This window comes from Mirounga leonina, unplaced genomic scaffold (assembly GCF_011800145.1).
Source record: "Mirounga leonina isolate KUSES-001 unplaced genomic scaffold, KU_Mleo_1.0 Mir_114, whole genome shotgun sequence".
NCBI lineage: Eukaryota > Metazoa > Chordata > Mammalia > Carnivora > Phocidae > Mirounga > Mirounga leonina.
Genome location: NW_023270265.1, coordinates 5,244,285 through 5,265,979, shown reverse-complemented (window position 1 = coordinate 5,265,979; position 21,695 = coordinate 5,244,285). Strand labels below are relative to the sequence as shown.

The 21,695-nt window shown below is 47.4% G+C and overlaps 1 protein-coding gene across 11 annotated transcripts in view; it reads left to right on the top strand.

The window, feature by feature from the left end:
• KCNMA1 (potassium calcium-activated channel subfamily M alpha 1) overlaps positions 1 to 21,695 on the top strand; it is a 725,292-nt gene that overhangs the window by 304,025 nt on the left and 399,572 nt on the right. The gene's annotated exons all lie outside the window — the stretch shown is intronic.

Below are 21,695 nucleotides of genomic sequence, written 5' to 3'. Positions count from 1 at the left end.
GGCAGCACTTCTTTGGTGGTATGGGGGAAAAGAACCACAGCCCAGTGAAGGAGAGTCTGGATGAAGAGTTCATTATTTAATGAACCATGTCCGGTGAACAGCTGTGGTGTTAACCAGCCAGGACAATTATGCAAGTTGGATTATGTCTCCGGTAAATTGATTCTACTTTATTTGATTAGGTTGGTTCTCCAAAGACAAATTCTTCCAAGTTGGGTTGGAGGGGAAAAAACAAAACAAAACAAAAAAAAACCCCAAAACACCATTTAAACTTTGCTTCTAACTTTTAATCTTTGAAATGTTTTTGCTGTCAAGTCTTAAGAGAAAACCCATGATAGCTGCTATTTGCCACCAGCAAGAGAACCAAGAATAATCATGCATTTACAATAGCTATTAGCATGCTCTATACAAGACTCACAGTCTTCTCTCCATGAGCTTGTCCACAGGGGCAATAAGAGACAGGCAGAGCTGTGACTACTCCTTTGTGAGCCCCCAAAGTAGCCGGGCTCCAGCTCACCACGCAGTTATCTTTCTTAGCACATAGCCCATTGTAGGCACACAGCTGAACATAATGAAAAGAAATGGGATTGATGTGAAAATTGTCCTAGAACCCTATCCTGCCATTTTCAGATTATCAGATACCATCCAGTCCAATGTCACTGTGGGCAGCTTATAAAATCTATTTAATGGTTTATCACCAACATAACTAAAAAATGAAATAGAATAAAATAAAATATAGTGCATCTCATTCTACATAGTAAGTATTGCCTCATAAAATGGTATTTTGGTTTGGTGTGTGTTTGTGTATGAGTGTGTCTGTGGTGTGTTCTGAACTGTGTCGCAATTCCCACAGCTAGACAGTCTCTAAGGGGAACGTTCGGCTGATCCTGGATGAAATTCATTTCCTAGAACAAGAGGAGCCCAGAAAAGAATCACTTGTCTCGGATGTGGTTTCCGAGGTCGTGAAATCACTGGATGAAAGTTGGATTCATCAGTGGCTTTTAGACTTGTTAGGGCAGGGTGCATCTAGTCCACACACCCATAGTCCACAAACACAAGTCGGCTGATCTATACTGACCCTTACTACATGTGATGCACTCTGATCTATTCTATTCTTCTGTACTCTGTTCTATTGTACTCTACTGAACTATTCTATTCTATTCTATTCCTTCCATTCTATTCCATTCGTTCCATTCCATTCATTCCATTGCATTCCATTCCCATTTCATTTGTAAAATGATGGTCAGGACTCATTAGGTAGTTCCATTTCATGATCCATTAATGGGTTGCATTAAAAAGTAACACCAGATTAGGTTACTTTCAAATTCCCTTTTAACCTCAAACTTCTGTGAATGCAATGGAAATCATCACCATCGTATTAGGATACAAATTCTGTGTAAAGCAGGCTCCAATAGAAAGTTGCTGACTGACTGAAAACTGTATTAATCACTCATTGATTCACTCGCTCATTCATAACTTACCATGTATCACGTACTGTGTAGGCTCTGGTGATATACAGTGAATAAAACACGACCCCTGTCCTGGAAGAGTGCCTAGTTAGAGGGATAATGATTGGGCTCCCTGGGCTGTGAGGGTCCCAACAGCTCCCTCTCTTGGGAGGTAGGACCCTTGAAACTTTATTTCCAGCACATTCTTCTTGATGTTTCTGGACAAAGTATCTAGCCCTAAAGCCTTAGCCCAATAGAGAATTTAACATGCTGCAATTAATAAACACCAAACTCAAAATGAAGCATATGCTACAAAACAAGGCCGGTGGAGCTGGGGTGGCCCTGTCCTCTCTTGGGCTCTCTCACAGGTATTAGGAGCCCTAATTACTTGTTGTGTATTGATTAGTGTCCCATATAGACCACTAATCCCGTGGACCGACTTACAGGGACTAGTAAATGAGATTGCTCAGTGTTGGGAGCTAATCAGATTTCTTATGCTTAGACCAGCTTTATGCTAGGGTTTAAGGATGCTCCTGACTCAAGCCGAAATGCTCTGTTTGACCATTTCTCAGATGGGTTAGAGATAAAGTGGGCCCAGGGGTGTGGAGAGGGGCTAGACGTTCCTTACAGCTCCCTTGTAATGAGAAACTCTCCTCAGATGTCCCATTCAATGTGGATTCTTCCTGAGCTTCTGGACTTCTGAGGACGTAGGGAGAGTGGCCACACGTCAGTTTAGAATCACGTGCTAATTTTTCACTCTTACTGATTTTGCTCCCCAGCTAGATTGTGTACTCCTGGAGAGGAACAGTTGGCTGGTAGGACCAGTCACTCCGTGGCTCTGGGTTACACTTTCTTCATGTTTAAATGGAACAAGTACTCCCCCCGCCCCCAACCCCCGAGCTGGCCAATGGGGAAGGCTAAGTATAATCTGGCCCACAGGAAGGGCAGTTACCTTCTTCTCCAGTCCCCCGTCACTCTCCAAAGCCAGCACTGAGCAACGGCTTGTACCTTTCACCCAAGAACCCCCTGTCCTCCCCTCAGACCAGCCCTAGAAATACCACCCTGTCATTGAACCTCTTGACATTCTTTATCTGTGTTTCTATCCTTTCTCCCCGCCCTCACCTCATGCCACACCCCTTATTCCACTCTAGGCCAGTCAGCCAGAATTACAAATACTTCCCCAAACCCTAGGTGCTTTTGGCCTGACAGCTCCCTGCTTCTGCTCATTGTTTGCCCTTTGCCCGGGGAGCTTCCCTTACAGCCCCCACAACCACTTCATCCAGCACTCTCCACACTGGATAGAATGATCTCTTTTGGTGTCCTTCTGTCTTGAGTTTCTTCACTTGAGCATTGTAGCAGGGGCCAGCACCCAGTGAGCTGTGCACACTGGTATTTGAGGCTTGAACCCAATGATGTCCGTGAGGTGGGATGCAAGTTGCTGGATAGGGTGCCATGGCATTCTGACTCACCTGCCAGACCATCACTTGAGTGAACCCCCAGAGACCTGTGCACCCTCAGGAATGTGTGTGATGATGGGTGTGTCTACTCTCCGGAATGACCCACAGAGATGGTCTCTTGAAGAGCAGACCCTCGTAGGGGAGGCAGCGTGGCTTTGGGGGATGAATAAGGCTGTGGTTTCTGAGTGAGGAGAATGGATTCCAGTCTTATGAAATGCCATGCTTCCTCGTATCTTTTATGCTGAGGGCTGCAGAGATGAGGCAAGGCCATTTCCAGTGACTAGCCTGGTGCCATGAGCCTCTGGATCCTGGGTGTTTGGAGCTGGAAAGGTTTTGCTGATCCTCTCTTGTCCAGTTCTCTCCTTTTACACATGAGCAAATGGAGGTCCAGAGCGGGGCCCTGGTTTGCCCAAGGTCAATGAGAGCTGTAATCGCCAGCACATGGGGTGACAGCTGCCTGGGCTACAAGGAAAGGGGGCCTGTTGCTACTTCTCCTCCCCCTAGTTGCCACTGTCTTCTCTTGGGTGTCCTTGTCTTTCCCTGGAGCCAAGAGACAGGAAGGAAGGAGCATCCATTACCATGGCAACCAGACAGCAGGCTGCTTTCCCCACGGACTGGAACTCCTCTGACAAGGGCCGCTGCTGGTTCTGCTGCTGGGCCTTGATGGGGTTGCTGGGGCCAGTCACCTTATTTGCCGTGAGAGAAAACTGGGGGAGCGGCAGACAGCTTCTAGCATAAATTGCACAGGCTTTAGCAAAGTGGGCCTGCGGGCGCATTGCGGCCATCCTCGTCGCTCTCTTACACCACTTTCCCCCCTGCCAGAGACTCCAGCAGAATTTAAGAACCTTTTTTAGAAAGAGATCAGTCTCAAGCAGACTCTGGTCTTCAGATGCTGGAACTCAACTTTTGAACTGACAGCAGCTCTGGCTGAAAAAGCTCTGTTTGTCAAACCTGCCAGAAGAAAATCTAAAATGGAGAGCTGGAGTGGGGGAAAGAGGACAAAGAGGACATTTATTTTGCTTTCAGACGTATTTAAGTCTCCTCAGTCCTCCAGGAGGTAAATTGGGGCTTTAAAAATCAATAGGCGTTCCTGTTCGTATGGGACCGAGGAGTTCAGGGGTAGGAAGGGCCTTATTAGGCCATCTCCTCCATCCCTCTGCCCCTGGCCTATTCTAAACCCTCTTGTTTATAAGACTCTCTGGAGAAGGTGATTGCATAAGCTCCCACAATAATTTGTTCCACTGTCTAACAAATTCTTCCTGCTGCCTCCAAAGCTTGTCTGTCTATGGGCCAAGGCTACTCAGAGGCACTGGGGTTTTATGAAATGAGCAAGGACTTGGTCCTATCATCCATGTTCAAGTCTTGCCTTTTCCAGTCATAGGCAAAATGACCTTGGACAGTCACTTAACTTTTCCAAGACTGTTTCTTAATCTGATGGGGTTGATGTGAAGGTTGTAGGAAGTAATAAGTGTCAACATGTCTACCATGATATCTGACATTTAGTGATGTTTAATAATGCGCCATGTTTGCTCTGGGTTGGCCCATGGGTACCATGGTACAGACTCCTACTGGATCAAGACCTCAGGCATTGACCTTCTGGTTGTTGGATCTTGGGGTAGTTGGAGGGATGGGGACTGGAGCAGCAAGGGCAGCTGAGGGGGCACTCATGGGGGCTTGGCCAGTGCCTGTTTGCCAACCAGTACAAAAGGTTTCCTTATTTTAGAGGTCCATTTGGCTGTATCTGTGCGTATTATTTAAAGTATCAGCCCTGGTGGTTCCTTCAAAAATGTCAAGTAGGGGCACCTCGGTGGCTCAGGCAGTCAATTGTCCGACTCTGGATTTCATCTCGGGTCTTGGTCTCGGGGTTGTGAATTCAAGGCCCTCGATGGGCTCCATGCTGGGTATGTAGCCTACTTAAAAAAAAAAAGCCAAGCAAATCTCTACTTCCATGTCTTTGTGTCACTCAACCCCCCATGTTTTACTGCCTTTTCGAATCCCACCCATCAATAAGATCCTGCTCAAACTCTACCTCATACATGACTGTGATTCCCGCTCTAAACCTATAAACCTCATGCCCTGTGTTCTTTATCCAGAAGGGAAGAGGAGATTTTTTCCTGCATAGCCAGTTGAGCCACTGAGTTGAGCCATCACAGAGCATTTGGCCTGAAAATTATCAATGAGGAAACTGAGGCCAGAGAGGGGCAGGGCCTTGCCCCAGGCCAGGGCAGTCATCAAGAACAGGTCTAGAACTTCAGTATCCTGAATCCCTGCCTAGGCTTCTTGTCCAGTCCCCCATGACTGAGGCTGTTCCTTGAGGCTGGAACTAGATCAGAGTCAGCCCCCACTCTGCGCCATGCCCCTCCCACCCCGCACATGCTCGCTGAGTCATTCTGAAGGGAGGCAGGTAGGGGGAAAGCACGCTGTTTTTGGAGATGGCATCCATCAGTTGGGAAACTGAAGCCGGGCAGTCCGTGTGGGTGAGGTCTCCCATCTAGGTCCCCACCCCAGAATGCATGCCAGGGTGGGAGGGCTGGGGAAGTAGAAAGCATCCGTGTCTTTCTTACCCACCTGGCATAGGGTGGGGTGCGGGGGGCAGCTAACTAAGCCCTGTGCTGGGAGGGCAAAGTGTCACTGTTTATTAGAGACCTTGCTTGGCTTAGCTTTTATAGGACTTGCTTTCAAATGGAAATTTCTTAGTCAGACTTGTGCTGCTCGCAGGGAGACGCGGGCCAGCCTCTGAAGCACCTGGTTTACGGGCACATCTGGAGGGGTCATTTAGGCCAAGAGGCTATGAGATAAATGTTTGTGTGTTTGTGTGTACATGTGTGTCCATGATCCCCTTTGCTGGCTGCAAACTCTGTCGTTGCCTCATGGAAAAATCCGTCCTAAGTAAGGAAAGTAGCAGGTACAAAGATGCTGATGTTGGATCCAGTGAGGAAACACAGTTTTCGTCACAACAATGGTATTTATGCACTGGGTTGGCACGTGGTTGGCCCTGATGGGGAAAAGACTGTTAAGAGGATCAGGCTCCTTTGGGTAAGGGACATAGAGTGGCTTCCAGAGGAGTAGGGAACAATGTGGGGTAGGGAAGCATGGGGCTTCTGAGTCTGTAGGACTAGAATTCAAATCCCGACTTAGCTGCCTTCCAACTGTGTGGCCTTAGGCAGCTCTCCAACACTCGGGGCTGTTTTGTGGGGAGCGGCTCAGTGTTAACTCCAGGTTCCTTTTCACGGGGCTTTCAAGGATAACTGCAATGGATAGCTTAGAGGAAGATGGCCCATAATTTTGAGATTGCTCGCTTGAGGCATGAGAGTGGACTCAGGGCAGGAAAGGGATGCATGGTGATGGAGAGACCCACACGTAAAATGACCCCGTGGGCTGCCATTTTAGCCACATTTCAGTGTTAGAAAGCTTCCAGCTGGCCTGCTTCATTTCCTGAGTCCTCACAAGGGAGCAGCTGGAGTCTACTTCTTTGCTGGTATCTAGAACAGCTGCTGGGATTTATTAGTGCACTTAGAGGAATTACCTGGAATCACGGCAGGCATTCTGAAATGGGAATGCATTTCTGTAAGCCAAGCTAATGTTTGGGCGTAAGGGAGCAGGGTCTTTCCTTCCGTAGTGGGTGGGACACAGGAAGGTCTGGCCTGTGATTGCGCTCTAACTATGGGCAGTAATTTCATCGGGGTTGTACTCAGCATGGGACACAGGTTGGATGGTGTGTGAAAATGACTGGATCATTCTGGGGGACCTCTTTTCAGATCAAATGCTCAAGGAAGCCGCCATTGCTAGGCACCTGGGGAGCGACAGCTGTCTTGGCCAGTACGTGAGGACAACTGTGGATCGAATAGCTCTCTGAGCCTGTTCCCCTACTCGCTCCTCTCTGTTTATCTGGCAGCATGATAGTCCCATTAAGTATCTCCTTCCAAACCCAGCTGTTCTCTCGAGTCAGCTGATTCCATTTCCTGATACTTAGTTGACGCTCCCGTGCGGCATCGCGCTGCTGGGTAGGCTGTGCTTGTTTTCTAGCGGCTTAAAATCTTCTTGGGAAATGTGATTAATGAACATGGAATTATTAGGCAGCAGTAAAGACAGTACAAATTATGGTTATAAATGGAATATAAGCAGGATAGATATGTTTAGGGCTGATCTAAATGTCCTTGGAGTTTAGAAGCTGGAGAAACATCAGAAGGCTGAAAGAGATTGGCTTTGGAGGAGCTCTATGGAACCAGCGCCCTGCCCAGCCTACTGGGAAATGCACCCACTGCGGGGCCACGCCCTCTCTGTTGCCTCCCTATTTGATGAACGTTGAGCCTGGGGCAATTGCAGAGCCCGGGTAAAATAGAAGGAAGAGAGTTCTGCCTCCTGTGTCCTTTTGCAAGCTAAGAGTTCCTTCTAGCTTGGGGACTGCTTGGGGTTGCCATACACCCGCCATGGTGGCCGGGATAGGTGGTCTCTTAGTACCCATTGTGGGTGATGAGTGGCTTCCAGCTGTGACCCTGGCTAATGAGATTGGATTCAGAGTATTTTGCAAATGCCAAATGACCACCATTTAGCTCTCGTGCACCTCCTCAGTGCCCTGCCCTGTGTTGTGCTGAGCACCAGCAAAGCCCCCGTCGGTCCTACCTGCTAGGTGTTGCTGTGGTCCATTTGCTTCTTACCCAGTTCAGGCTGCCATCACTTCTTGCACAGATGACTGCATTTGTGGCCTAAAAATCTGCTGACATTCCCTCCCAGCCACACCCTGCCCATCAAATCCATTCTTCCAACCGTGGCCAGGGATCCCTTTCCAAAATGGTTTTCTGCTCATGTTAATTCCATTTTAAAAGCTCTTCGCGTGTCCCCGTTGTACATAGAAGAAAATTCATCTCCTCATCGTGGATTGTCCGGTCCTGAACTTTTCTCATTCCCTAAGTGCTCTTCACAATGTAACTTAAGAACAAAAAACACTGGCCTCTACCCATGTGGCTCCCTCTCCTGGGGATGTCCATTCATGTCTCCCACTTTGGCCTAGCTCCCTCCTATTCACCCTTCATGGACATCATCTCTTACCAGACCAGGATAGGATGGCTCCTCCCATTCTATACCTCACAGCTTTCTGTAATTTATCTTTGAATCACCTTTTGAGTTACCATCTATTATCTGTGTAGGGTTTTTTTTTTGGTTGTTGTTTGATGTTTAATATCTGTCTTTCCTCCAATCACTCACGAGGTTCCCAAGGGCAAGAATCACCACCCCTGTCTTGTTGGCTACTGCTCAAGATCTAGCATAGGGCCTACAACTCAGCAGGTTTCAGGGCATGTTTGTAGAGGTAGTGGGTCTTTTAGGTTTCCAGAGCTTCTTTAGAGTTTCCTGCTGGGTGTCCTACTGACCAGGGAACCACTGGAGGTGAAAGGAGCTTCAGGCCACTCGGCCCAGATGTTTCTGTCTTTAGATGTGCTTTAGCCCAGGCGCGTAGCAGAAGAAACTATTTTGACTCATAAACTGAGCAAATTTATAGTGGAAATCAGTGGAAGAAAATAAATATGAATCCCCATGATATCATTTTATGGGCTGCTTTATAGATTGTAATCACCCATTTAGAGTTTGCAGGCTATTAATTTTGTTTGTGGAGAGCCAGGACTCTTGGGGACAGAATTTACTGGGCTGTGGTGTCAGACATGTGGATCTAGGCCTTCAACCCCTGAAAGATTTTGGAAAGAGAAGGATAAACAGTCTTTGAGTGGTTAGAGACTCAGGAGGCTTGCCTCTAGCTCTTCCTGGATATGATTTTTTAAATGTTTTTACAAATCTCTGTTTACTGTTTTATTACCTTAATTTTACCCTGGGCTCTAGGCCCCTCCATCTTGTAAGCTAAGTGACTATGTGGAATTTTGCGTTCTACTCTTGGCAGAGAGAGCTTCCCTTCTTAGAGCTTGAGGAGGCCTAAGAAGGAGCAGATGGGATGGGACAAAACTTGGTGGACGCTAGTTCTACCCCTTAGCTTGTAATCTTGAGCCAATTTTTGTTATTGTTGTTGTTAATTTTTTGACCCTTCCTTTCTTCCTCTATAAATCATGACTACTGCCCTTAGCCTGAAAGGGTGATTCTAAAGACAAAGGATGTGAAAGAGAAAAAGCACTTGGTACTCAAAATGAATTGTACTCAAAATAATAAAATGATTATTTTAATTGCTGTTTTAATGTAAGCCTGGTTTAGGGGGAGCAAAGTGAAAACTAAGATTCAGGACACTTGGTTCCAACTCTGTCACTGACATGCTGGGTGACCCTGGGCAAATTAGTCAGCCTTTCTGGTCCCAGACTCTGCACTAGTGAAATGAGAGGTTTGCCTCAAATGATTTTGGTAGTGGTGCTACTCAAAATATGGTCTGTGGGCAAGCATCACATGGGAACTTGTTAGAAATGCAGATTCTCAGTCTCCACTCCAGGCCCCCAACTCAGAAACCCTGGGGATGGGGTTCAGCCATCTGCATTTTACCGCACGTGTCCATAGCCCTAACATCACATCTGATGTTGGCTCCCTGAGCAGCAGACACCCCAGGAGCCTTCCTCCTCAGTGTCTTGGACCACGGTGGCCTATGGTAAGAGGAGAACAGAGTGGAATAGAGGAATGAGTCCAGGATCCTAAATCAAGACTCCGTTGGGATTTGAATCCATTCAGCCTGATGCAGTATCTGTGTGTATAGCCACTACTTGGTTACCTCTCAGTAGTATGGCCTCTGCCTCTTCCTTGCCTAGTGACCATGGCTGAGTTACTCAAACTCACCAGGCTCCTTTTCCTCATCTGCAAATGGGGGGCATGCTAGGATCTCTGTTCTAGGGTCATTGTGGGGATTACATGAGTTACATGAGAAAAGTACCTGTAGGGCCTGCACGTGACCAGTACAGGGTGTGCTAATTAATGTCACCTTAGTGTCCTCCTCATATTCCGAGATGTGACTCCATGGGGCTGGGAGTAAAATGGGAGATGAAGGACCAGAATTCAAGTTTCAATTAGAAAACGTGTGCTCTGTGACCTTGAGCAACCCATTTAAGCTTAGAGAGGTAAAATTTCCTCGTTTCTAAATTGGGAATGTTTATTTTTTCTGCTGGTATTTATTGAATGTCTATAAAGTGCTGACGCGGGGCAAGCCTGATGGTGCGTCATGAGGAAGGCAGATGCGGTCCTTGCCTCCTGTCTCCCCACTTGCTCTGAACCCTGGGCTCCTTGTGGGGTGTGATGACATAGTTCATGAGCAGGCCTGTCGTGCTTGTTGACCATCATCATTTTACCAACACAGATGTCTGCAAAGTATGTCGTGGACTTAAACGGTGTTGACTGTTCTTGTGCTGAGTGTTTCAGAGGTTTACTCCTATGAGTCGGGCCCTGATAGACCCATGAGAGAGTGAGAGAGAGAGGAGGAGGCCTTGCCTGGACAGCGCTAGGTGCCTGTGGTTTGATTTACCTGCTTCCTCAGAGCCTGACCCACTGCTGTGCCCTCCAAGGGGAGGGCTGCCCTCCGTGTTCGGGGCAGTCATTTGACGTGTCCCTCAGAAAGCTGATGTGGAGGTGAGCCCATCTCTGCCTTTACCAGGTCTTTTTTGAAGTTCTTTTTCTCTGCCTGCACGTGTTCTATCCTGGAGGTTTTTTTGGAGACCGAATTAGGTGCCCCTGGTCTTTGTATCAGGCAGAAGGTTGGCACTACAGAGGGGGAAGGGATGGATGGGCAGGTCTTATAGGGTGGTGTCGGTTGGATTTGTCTCTGAGAAGGTGCTTTGAATATTTACTGGGAGAATTGCACTTGGCCCTCAGCCTGGTGGTATGCAGATGAGGTCTGCCTGTGGTTTAACTCTGGGCAGTTAGAGAAGAAGGCGAGGACAGTCCCCAGTGCTGCCTAGGAGCTGCAGCAATGCTCCCAGGCTCAAGGGTCCTTGAGAGCCCAGCTCTTCCTGGGGAAAGGGACGTGACTGCCACAGCCACCCTGCCCCAGCTCGCCTTCCAAAGAACACCTACTGAGTTCAGGTTTGGGCTCTGTGCTTTGAACCATGATCTCTTCTTCCTGTCAACCCAGAGCTTAGTGGGTGTCTCTTGTAGGGCCAGCCCTCTGCTAGGCAGAGGGGGAGATAAAATGGCTGAACTCTGCCTGCGGGGAGTGTGCTCTCTAGTTGATGACGTGACTCTAAGTCACAGGGAAAATGCCACTGTTTCCACGAGGTGGAATGTAATTGATGACTTGAGAGGCACAGGCAGAGGTGAGAGGAGAGGGCCTTGAGAGGTGGGGATAAGGGAGGATTTTGTGGTAATTATGGTGCTGTGGCTGGACCTTGAGGATGGAAAGACAAATGGGTGGGCTTTTTGAGGAGGAAGGATATTTGGATGGAGACTCAGGTGGTGGGTTAATCCACAGCCAAAGCGCTTGAAGTAGGTGGCTCAGTTCACAAACTCGGATGTGCAAACAATGTCGTCTTCGTTTCTTTCATGGTCTTATGAACTGAAATCTCACTCCATGTGTCTGTATGGGGGATTTCCTCCTACTCCAGGTTGTGCATAACTGTTGAGTCTGAGAAACAGCCCAGCCATGGGTTTCTGGCCACTCAACGATGTGTGCACCCGGTCCCTGCTGAGATGCTTCCTATGTGACATCATCCACGTCCATTCGGGTTTGGGGCTTTGCTGCATCCCGTGCTGCACACGGAGCATGGGAGTCCCTGGGCAGGGAGATAACCTACACAGCTGGTACATCCTCCCCAGGTCACACAGCCACTCCCTCCAAGATCTTGCCCTCTTACTGCCACTGGGACAATGTGAATCTCTTGCTTGTAAGCCCTACCTAATACTTCTCTTTAGTCTGGAGAAAAATCTCTTCCTTTCTCCTTTGGTGCCTCTCCCTAGCACTCATCTCTTCCATGAACTCCACTGTATGACCCAAAAGAAGAGCTTTTGTCATCAAGTCATTTGTTTTCCCGTCTGCAGAAATCCCCTCATTGAGACCACCTGGTAGATATGAGCAACCCACAGGGAGGACGGACGTAAATTGGTGTTTTTGGAAATGATCCCACCATATATTTTAGAGCTAGAAGGGCAGGAGTAACATCTTTAAGTAGCTGAAGTCCATCCTGCCCTTTGGGCACATAATAATGGTTGCCGAGGGCTGCACTGGATGTAAGTACTGTTTCTCAGGGGCCAGAAAGGGTCAAAATCAGGCAGCTGGCAACCAGTGACTCACTTCTGGGTGATATAACACAAAAGCAAACATTTCTTTGACCATTCACCCTCAAATGCTCTCCGTATATCATTTCACTATCATAGCACATGTTGGCCCTGTCTGGAAGGCCCATTCTCCGGAACCAAGCAAATAAGAAGAGAGTCCTCTTCCATTTGGCTGTCAGAGCTCCCTGCTCCTGGCCTCAGGGACTGACTCTGGACATCTGAAGGACCAGGGCAGAGAGGTTGTGGGTACCATGGGTGGAGACCCTCAGTATCAGGGTCCCTCTCCTGTGGAGATGAAGGCAGGAGCTGTGACTCCTAGTGGATGGGAACTTCAGTGGGATCATCTCTGGAAACCTCAGAGTCTCTAAGACATGCTTATTGGCTATTACTAAGCACAAGATAATATTCTTTTCCTCATCCCTTGCTAAGAGCATTCAGTCATTCTCAAAGACTTTCCCAATTGAAGAAGACGCCTACAGGGTGAAGAGTGTGGCCTTATTTCTCTCTTTTCCATTTTCCCCTCTATCATTTTTCCTTTCATATATTTCTGGAAGGTAAGGTGGACCAGCTCCATGAGCGGGAAAACTGGGCAGCTGGGGTGTGGTTTGAGGAACCCATCATGGTCCCATGGATCATCAACATGTTCTGTTGATTCCTTAGCATTGGCCTGAAATGTCCATGTTTGTTACTCCTTTGGGTCAAGGCATGAATATATCTGTCAAATTGCCAGTCTTATTTCTGATATGGAAGAAAAGAATTAATTAAATATGAAATTAATTAAATATGAAAGGGCTGATCCTGTTTTAAAGTCAACAGACAGGGCTGGAAATGAGTTGTAACCTTCCATTTTATTGCTGATAAAGACAAACAGTATACTTTAATGCGCAGACTTTGGAGCAAAGCTCATGGGCTCAATGTCTGGAATTCGCTAAATTGGACAAGTTACTTGGCCTTTTTGTTCCTTAGTTTTTTCACATATAAAATGTGGACAATATTAATACTTATATGTTAGGGTTGTTAATAGCTAAAATCCTTGGGTTAACATATACTTAGAACAGTTCTTGGAACATAGTAGGTCCTACAGAAGTGTTTGCTAAAATTCTTATTGCCCAAGGCTATACATCTTGTCTTTGAAGATCTAAAGCCAGAACTGTGTATATTGCTAGGACCACATAGATTTGAATGCGACTGAGATATAAAGGAGTACAATTGAGACCTATTGATGCGGCAGTGAGGACCAAAGAGGGCTGGTGAGAAAAGCCTCTATCTTTGCATACTAGAACACTCAGGGAAACTTTTAAAATCCCAGTGCCTGCCTACCCTCCATCAATTAAATCAGAATCTCTAGGGTTGGGACCTGCTCCTTAGTATTTTAAAAATCTCTCCTGGATGATTCCAGTGTGCAGGCAGGGTGTCGAGCTAGTGGTCTACAGCTTCGTGAGTCTTATAAAAATTATCTAGTAATCTTGTTCAAATAGCTTCAGTGCCTCGGTCCCAGCTATTTGGATTCCATAGGTTGGGGCCCAAAATCTGGCATTTCTAGCCAGCTCACAGGGGGTGTTGTTGCCCCTGGTCTGCAGGCCACACTTAGTGGCAAGGGTGGAGCATAGCACAGGAGGGAGTGTGCTACCTTGCGTCCACACTGCACCATTGTGGAGGCCAAGAAGCAATACTGCATTTAGCTTACTTACATCACTTATGGATTTTTCTGGAATGGAGTGGATTTTTACATCACTTACATCACTTAAGGATTTTTCTGCAAGTGGGTGGCTGGGGTAAGTAGTACTAGTTTGCCAGAAGTTCCTTCAGTTATAAAAATGCCCTTAGTAGGCTTCAAAATCCATTATGAGATAATGATCATTAAGTACTTACAGTGAGCTAGGCCTAAGGGGATGAAAGAAAGACAAGACTTGCCCTGAAGGTGTTTATAAGACACACACACTTGAAAGGGCAGACAGTGGAGCTGTGAGAGACAGGTAGGTATTATTATTTTCATCTCAAAGATGAAGAAACTGGGGCCAGAAAGGTTGGACAAGGCTGCACAGCTTGTAAGTGGAGGGATGGGGATTTGAACCCAGGATTGCTCATAGGGCAGCATTAGCTAAGTGTTCAAAAAACAGAATTCTCAGCCAAGAGCTTCTGGAATTCAGAGAAGTACACCCTGTTCCCCAGGTCTGGGTCCATGGGCTGGGAGCAAGTTACTCTGCCTTTTGGTGGGAGGAGGCTTGGAGGTCAGAGGGACCGAGGCTGAATCCCAGGTCTGCTGTTTCTTATCACTGTGACCTTGTGGGAGCCTGTATATAATCCTTGCCTCCCAGTGAGGCAGATGAGACAGTACACATAAAGGACCCAACCTGATTTCTGGCACCCAGTGCGCCCTCCAAATTCAGTGGCTCTTCTCCACGTGGATGGTTGAGACTCTGCCCCCAGAACCTGGAGCCCGGGACTAGAGGCCACCCTGCTTGGCTTTAACTGGCTTTGTTTCACCACCATGCTTCCAGGTTCACTGGGACTCTGCTTTCAGATGGGTTGAAAATATCCAAGTCTTTGTGAGATGTTCCCATTATTTTGATTTAAAAGCATCTTGCATGCTTAATGTAACTTTTGCCAATTTCTCAGAGAATTAAACATTTAGCACCTAATCAGATAGCTCCCAATGCTGAGTACACATGGAAATGTATGCACACCCCTCTAGCGGGGGTCAATTAAAGTTGAGTTGAAACTAACTGACACTAATTCTCCAAAGAGGGGCAGCATCTTTGTGGTTGGCGAAATGAATAATGTGCATAATCTGGTGGACTATGGCTCTGAAAGTAGAGATGAAGGGCGATCAAGGTCTGCAAGAAAGAGAAAACTTGGTGCATGGTTGCAAGAGAAAAAGGAAGGGGGGAAAATCCCTCAAAGGTGGATTTAGTTTACCTAGAAACAGATCTACTTAACGTTGCTAGAAGAAATTTGCTTCTGACACTTACTCTCACCATTTGCCATTTCTTAAGGAATCAAGCCAGCGTAGAAGTTACTTCTCATTCTCAGCATGGTGAATTTCGAAAATTAGATCATTTGTAAGTCAAAAGATTTCTATAAAATTCAAAAGAGGTTACTATCTGGGTATCTGAGCTTAGCTGGCTAGGATGAAGGGGAATCACATTAAGGGAGGTTTCCTTATTTCCCAGCTTAAAATTGCCTTCCAGGTCTTACTCCCATCCCAAGATAACAAAGGCCCTGCCTGAGGAAGAACCTCTCCTTTTTTATGGTGTTCTTCGACCTGAGTTAGTGAGGGCTGAGATTCTCCTGGAATTTAAGAGGAGGCTGCCAGCTACTTGGTAGCTGCTGGGCTGGAGGGGATTTCAGACAGGAGAATGGGACGAGACTCACTGGGGCCATAGCTCTCAATCCTGGTGGCACATTATAATCCTCTGGGGAGCTTTCAAAAATCCCGATGCCCAGGCCCCACTTCCACTAATTAAATCAGAATCTCCAGGGTGGCCCAGCTCCCTAGGATCCCAGGAAGCAGTCAGGGCTGAGAAGCACTAGTCCTCCAAGAGCTCCTTGCAGTTTGGGTTTGAGAGCACAGGCAGGGGTCAGAGATGCTGTGGAAGGAAGGAGATGCTAGCTTGAATGGTACCTACATCCCCAGAGGTGTTTGTAGAGACTAAGCTGCAAAATTCTCTGAGAAGAAGGGAGTCGTGAACATTGCGTTTGTTTATAGGCATGAAATGGTAATGCAAAAATTGTATTTTCTTGACTTTAAAATACATTGATTAGTAAGATGCATCACTGATTTGATAACTGCTTTTTTGGAAAACAGGGACAGGAAAAAACTCTATATTAACTATGTATTAAAATATGCATTGATTATAAGATATCTTTTAACTTTACAATCGTATGTTGGAAAATGTGACTCTTGGAATTGATCTAATAACATAATGATACGGAGCTTTACATAAATGTGCTCATTTAATCCCCACAAAAACCTTACCAAACTGGTGCTATCATTGTCCCCGTTTTATAGGGGAGGGACTGAAGGCATGGAGAAGTTGAATGATCTGTCCAATGCCACAGAGCTGGCCAGCAAAAGAACTGGAATTTGAGGTTTAGTTTTCAGAGGTAGTCCAGAAAATGTCGTGAGAACCAAGGCTGCCCTTTCTCAGGGATGTGGTTTTCCCATCAGCAGGGCCCGGAATCCTCCAAGAACAGGGGCATCCTGTACAGTTACTTCTGTTGTGTCCTGCACAAGGCGTCTGGCTGAGGGAATGAGTGAGGACGAAATCCCACTTGAGTCTCTCACCAGGCTCTTAACACAAGGGATTGCTCCTTCTAATTCTACAGGGGCTCTGCGTGAGCTGGTGGAGCCCTGCCCAAGGGGCAGGAACCAAGGTGACGGGGCCGAGGAGAGATCACTGAGCAGTGAGCAGGCCTTCCCACCACTTCCTGGCGGTTCTGTGACCTCCCATGCATGGCTTCATAGAGAACCACTGTAATGGACCTACGTGGGGGCAGAGGACTGGGGAGAAGGAATTTGAGCTCCCTCTAGGTCTGGGGCCTCTGATGCTATCCTTCTAGAACAAAAGTCTCTGTTTTCCACGGCAGTTTGCTCCACCGTGCATGCTGGAAATGGGAGAGGGGAGGGTGGGCGGACCAGGAACCACAGAGAGCTACCGTTCTGACTTCCTGAACCCAGCCTGGCTTGTGCAGGTTTCTCCTCCCCTGTTTTTCCTTTTCTCAGGCTCCTTGACGGGAAGGCAGGCTGCACCTCGCAGCCGCTGCATTCCAGAACACCCCGGGTAATGGAAAGTACAGAAACAACTTCAGCCACCTTCCAAAGCCCGATGGGCTGCAGCGACTTCTCAGAAAGCATCCATTTGGACCCGGAACAGGAATAACGTTTCGCGGCTCACTGGAGGAGGGCCAGGGTCCCGCAGATGGGAAATCCAGATGCTGGCCTGGTGAAGGAGGTCTTTTCTACTGCTCGTTTGGGCTGCCAGGGCAGCAGCCTCCTTAGGACCCTCACTGCAAGCCTTACAGGATTGTTCCATGGGGAGACTCGGAGATGGGAGGAAAGGTTTAATAAGTACGGGCAGCACGTAGCTGGCGTTGGAATGCTGGTTGTTTTGAAGAGGGGTGTGCCCGGGCAGCAGCAGAACGTCAGCTGGGGTGGGGTGGCCGGTGTTAGGGCTCTATCTCTCCCACCCTATCATATTCCAAAAGCCACCTCCATTTCAGCACGCAGTCTAAATTAATAGTCTGCTGGCTCTGCAAATGGATGTTCAGAAAGCGCCAGGCACCCCGTGCAGTAAGATGGCACACTCATAGAGCCAGCGCTGGTGAACATCTATGTGTGGGCAAATGGTGGCCAGGGAACCAGTTGTTCCAAAGATTGACTCGGAATTCCATAGCCAGAGGGGCCCGTCTGACACTTGGGTACAGATTCCTTGGGTGCCTGTAGGGTGGGTGTCCGGGATTCTCTCTGTGCAGGTCAGCCCCTGCCCTGGCTGTCCGCAGTGAAGACCTCCTATGCTCTTCTCCCTGCCCCGCACGCCGTGGGAGCCCAGTCAGGTTGTGGGGTTGGTGACCATCACTCCACTGGTGCTGGGAAGAACACCACTAGGTGCTGAGGGCCATTCTTTTCTGGACTTGCTGGCTGTCAGGCAGGGAGTGACCAGGAGCCTTAACTTAGGGGATCTTTGGGAGGTCATCCTGTCCATGTAGGGGATAAACTGAGGAGGGTAGTGGAATCATCTGGGGGTTTTGTTTCACTAGAGTACACCCTCTTTTCCATTATGGTAGGTTGGCCATGGAGCCCAAGCATCCATTTCTAATAAGCTCCTTGGCTATTTCTGATGGTTCTCGTTGCCCCTCAAATAAACCCCTTCCCCCTGACTCTTTGAGGGACATTTATGGCCACCCGTTCTTGTTGACCGGCTTTCTCTGGCTCGGCAGAGCACGCTAGGTTACAATTATTGTTGAATCCTTGTGATTCAATTCATGACACTGGTTTGGATATTCGAGTAGAGGTTGTTTCTTGACAATTTCACCAAGGGCCTGCCTTGGGAGGAAATGGTGAGCCGAAGGCCTTTGGGATGGATACCAGTTGCTGCCCTGAGGGTTATCAGCACTGTTTGGTGTCACTACGGGGACCACTGTGTACACTCATTTGGAGGCTGTTTAATGCACAGATCTCTTCATTTGGGTTTTCCTCTTGGAATCCAGGCAGGAGAAATTATCCAGGGAATGCAGTGCATCTTCCTCTCTCCCCTCCTGTGATGTACAGATCTTGGGAATGAAGAGGCTGAGGCATGAGAGAGCAGATATAACCTGGCTGCAAAAGGAAATGTGTTTTATTTTTTCTCTCCCCTTCCTCTCCTAGGTAGAGGCTCTTTTGTACCATCTGTCTTAGAGCACAGCCAAATTAATTATGTGTGTATTTAGGGCTTTACTGGTCTTGCCACCCGACATGTGTATAGCGCCTTACGGTTTACAAAATGGGTTCACATACTAATCTCCTTTGACTTAATGAGATGATGATTCAACGGGTTATAAATCACCAGAGCAACACCGTGCCCATGCGTGACAACCAGGGAGCTAGAACGAAGCTGTCACTTAAATGAAAGAGGCTGCTAAAGGCCTGTATTCCCCGAGCAAAGGGAAGCAGCTGTCAAGGTTCCATTGAGGTTCTTGCGACTCCGTCTTTAGCTCTTTCATAACCTCTTGTTTAAGATACTTAAGGATTTTTTGGGAACAACATCCTGTAGATGAAATGTGAGTCAAGATCACTGGTTTGGGCTCCACATGGCATAATGTTGGGTGTCATGGGGCCGCCTGGTTTGGCTCTCGCCTTGGGACGAGAGACAGTGGTGCTCTCTTGGTTTTGCACTTCTCCCGAAGCCAGGGGAAGGCTCTGATTATAAACCTCACCCCTCACAGGTTGTTCTGTATCCCACCAGAGCCTTCTTCATGGGGATTGGGTCCTCAGTCTTCACCATGGAGGGTGGTCTTACCTTCTGGAGCAAGGAGACAAGTCTGCGTCCTCCTCAGGTGTCTTGGGTGCCATCAGGTGAATGGTTCAAAGGCAGAGGGAAGATCAGGCTCACAGTGGGGCTTTTCTGAAGCCCCAGAAAGAGCTTTGCCCCTCTCCATATCAGCCCCCTAGACCCTCTCTTAGGTTTTATAGTTCCCATTAAGCAGGTTGGCAGGTAGGGCCTCTCATCTGTTCCCTTCCTGTTGCCATGTCACATGCTTGAACAAATGGGATTGACACATGCTAGAGGAGAGATGCCATTCTGTCCAGAGAGTAGCAGAGAGGCCAGATGGATGCTGAGTTCACCCCAGTGTGGGGCTGGGATGGTGACTCTGTTGCTATCTGACCAACGAACGGAGAAGTTGGTCATTCATCAGACGTTATTGTAACGGACAGTGTTATGGAAAACCTGTGTGTCTCCGGCAGGAGTTTCATTCAACTGTGGCTGACGAGCCACAGTTTGGGGCAAACCTGTCTGAGTGTCCCCCTTCTGAAACATGAATTAGACTGTTTTAAAAGTTTCCTCCTGTCTTCGTGTCTGATCGCAGCTTTAACAATTGACCACAGACTTAGTGGCTTTAAACAACATAAACATATGATCTCACTGTTCTGGAGGTTACAAGTCTGAAACCCACTGGGCTAAAGATGAGGTGTCGGCAGGACGGGAGCTCCAGGGGAGAATCCATGTCCTTGCCTTTTTGTCCTTCTGGAAGCCCCTGTATTTCTTGACTCCTGGCCTCTTCCCCACATCACTCTGACCTCTGCTTCTATTGTGACATCTCATTCTCTGACTCTGACCCTCTTGCTTCTCTCTAGTGAGGACCCTGTCATTACATTTAGGACCCACCTGGATAATCCAGGATAATCTCCCCATCTCAAGGTCCTTAAGTAACATCAGCAACATCTCTCTTGCCATGTAAGGTAACGTCCACAGGTTCTGGGGATAAAGATATGGTCCTCTTTGGGGAGCCATGATTCTGTCTACCTCAACTTCCAATCAGTGATTTCTCTGTTTTATTTCTCCAAGCTTCAGGGAGCATCACATTTGCTCATTTAAAACATTATTTTTAAGAGAGAAAATATGCACTTGTAAAAAAAAGAAAAGGAAAAAAGAAAAGAAAGAAACTGTACGGAAACAGATATAATTTAAAATGTTACTTACCCTTGGTTTCTAATGCTTTGTTTCCCCTGCCGAGAGGTGAAAATTATGTTCATTAGCAATTTCTAGTGTATCCTTCCAATGGGAATCCACGCATAGACAGGCATATATGCACACATACATGTGTATATATATATATATATATAACTCTTCCATTTTTTGAAACTATTTCTTAGTGATCTGTTCATATCAAGATTTGTGTAGGTACCCTTTTTATTTTATTTGTTTTAAAGATTTTATTTATTTATTTGACAGAGAGAAAGAGAGCGAGAGCAGGAACACAAGCAGGGGGAGTGGGAGAGGGAGAAGCAGGCTTCCCGCAGAGCAGGGAGCCCGATGCGGGGCTTGATCCCAGGACCCTGGGATCGTGACCTGAGCTGAAGGCAGATGCTTAACGACTGAGCCACCCAGGCATCCCCTAGGTATCCTTTTTAACAGCGACATAGTGTTCCATTGCACTGACGTCTCAGAATATATGTCACCAGCCCCTTATTCAGAATTTCTCATCGTTACTAATCTTTTGCTGAAGCAAATGATGCAATAGCAAATGCCTTCTTGCATTTGGCTTCGCACACGTGTACTAGCGTATCTACAGGGTAAGCTCCTGTTAGTGGCATTGCCAGGTCTCAGGCTATGTGCTCCTTAAACCTTGACAGTTATTACTCCATTGCTTTCCAAGAAGAATAGACACTGTGGTGTCTGGGTGTGGCCAGATGTCACACTCCGCGGGGCTCTGCCGTCCCCCGGGCACCTCCTCAGAGCCCTGTCTCTGACCCCATCTGCCGTCACTAAGAGGGGGTTAAGGCCAGGATTTTTATTTTTTTATTTTTTTTATTTTTTTAAATTTTATTCTTATGTTAATCCCCATACATTACATCATTAGTTTTAGATGTAGTGTTCCATGATTCATTGTTTGTGCACAACACCCAGTGCTCCATGCAGAATGTGCCCTCCTCAATACCCACCACCAGGCTAACCCATCCTCCCACCCCCCTCCCCTCTAGAACCCTCAGTTTGTTTTTCAGAGTCCATCATCTCTCATGGTTGTCTACCCCTCCGATTTCCCCCGCTTCATTCTTCCCCTCCCGCTACCTTCTTCTTCTTCTTCTTTTTTTTTTTCTTAACATCTATTGCATTATTTGTTTCAGAGGTACAGATCTGAGATTCAACAGTCTTGCACAATTCGCAGCGCTTACCAGAGCACATACCCTCCCCAGTGTCTATCACCCAGTCATCCCATCCCTCCCATCCCACCCCCCACTCCAGCAACCCTCAGTTTGTTTTTCAGAGTCCATCGTCTCTCATGGTTCGTCTACCCCTCCGATTTCCCCCCCTTCATTCTTCCCCTCCTGCTACCTTCTTCTTCTTCTCCTTCTTCTTCTCCTTCTTCTTCTTCTTCTTCTTCTTCTTCTTCTTCTTCTTCTTCTTCT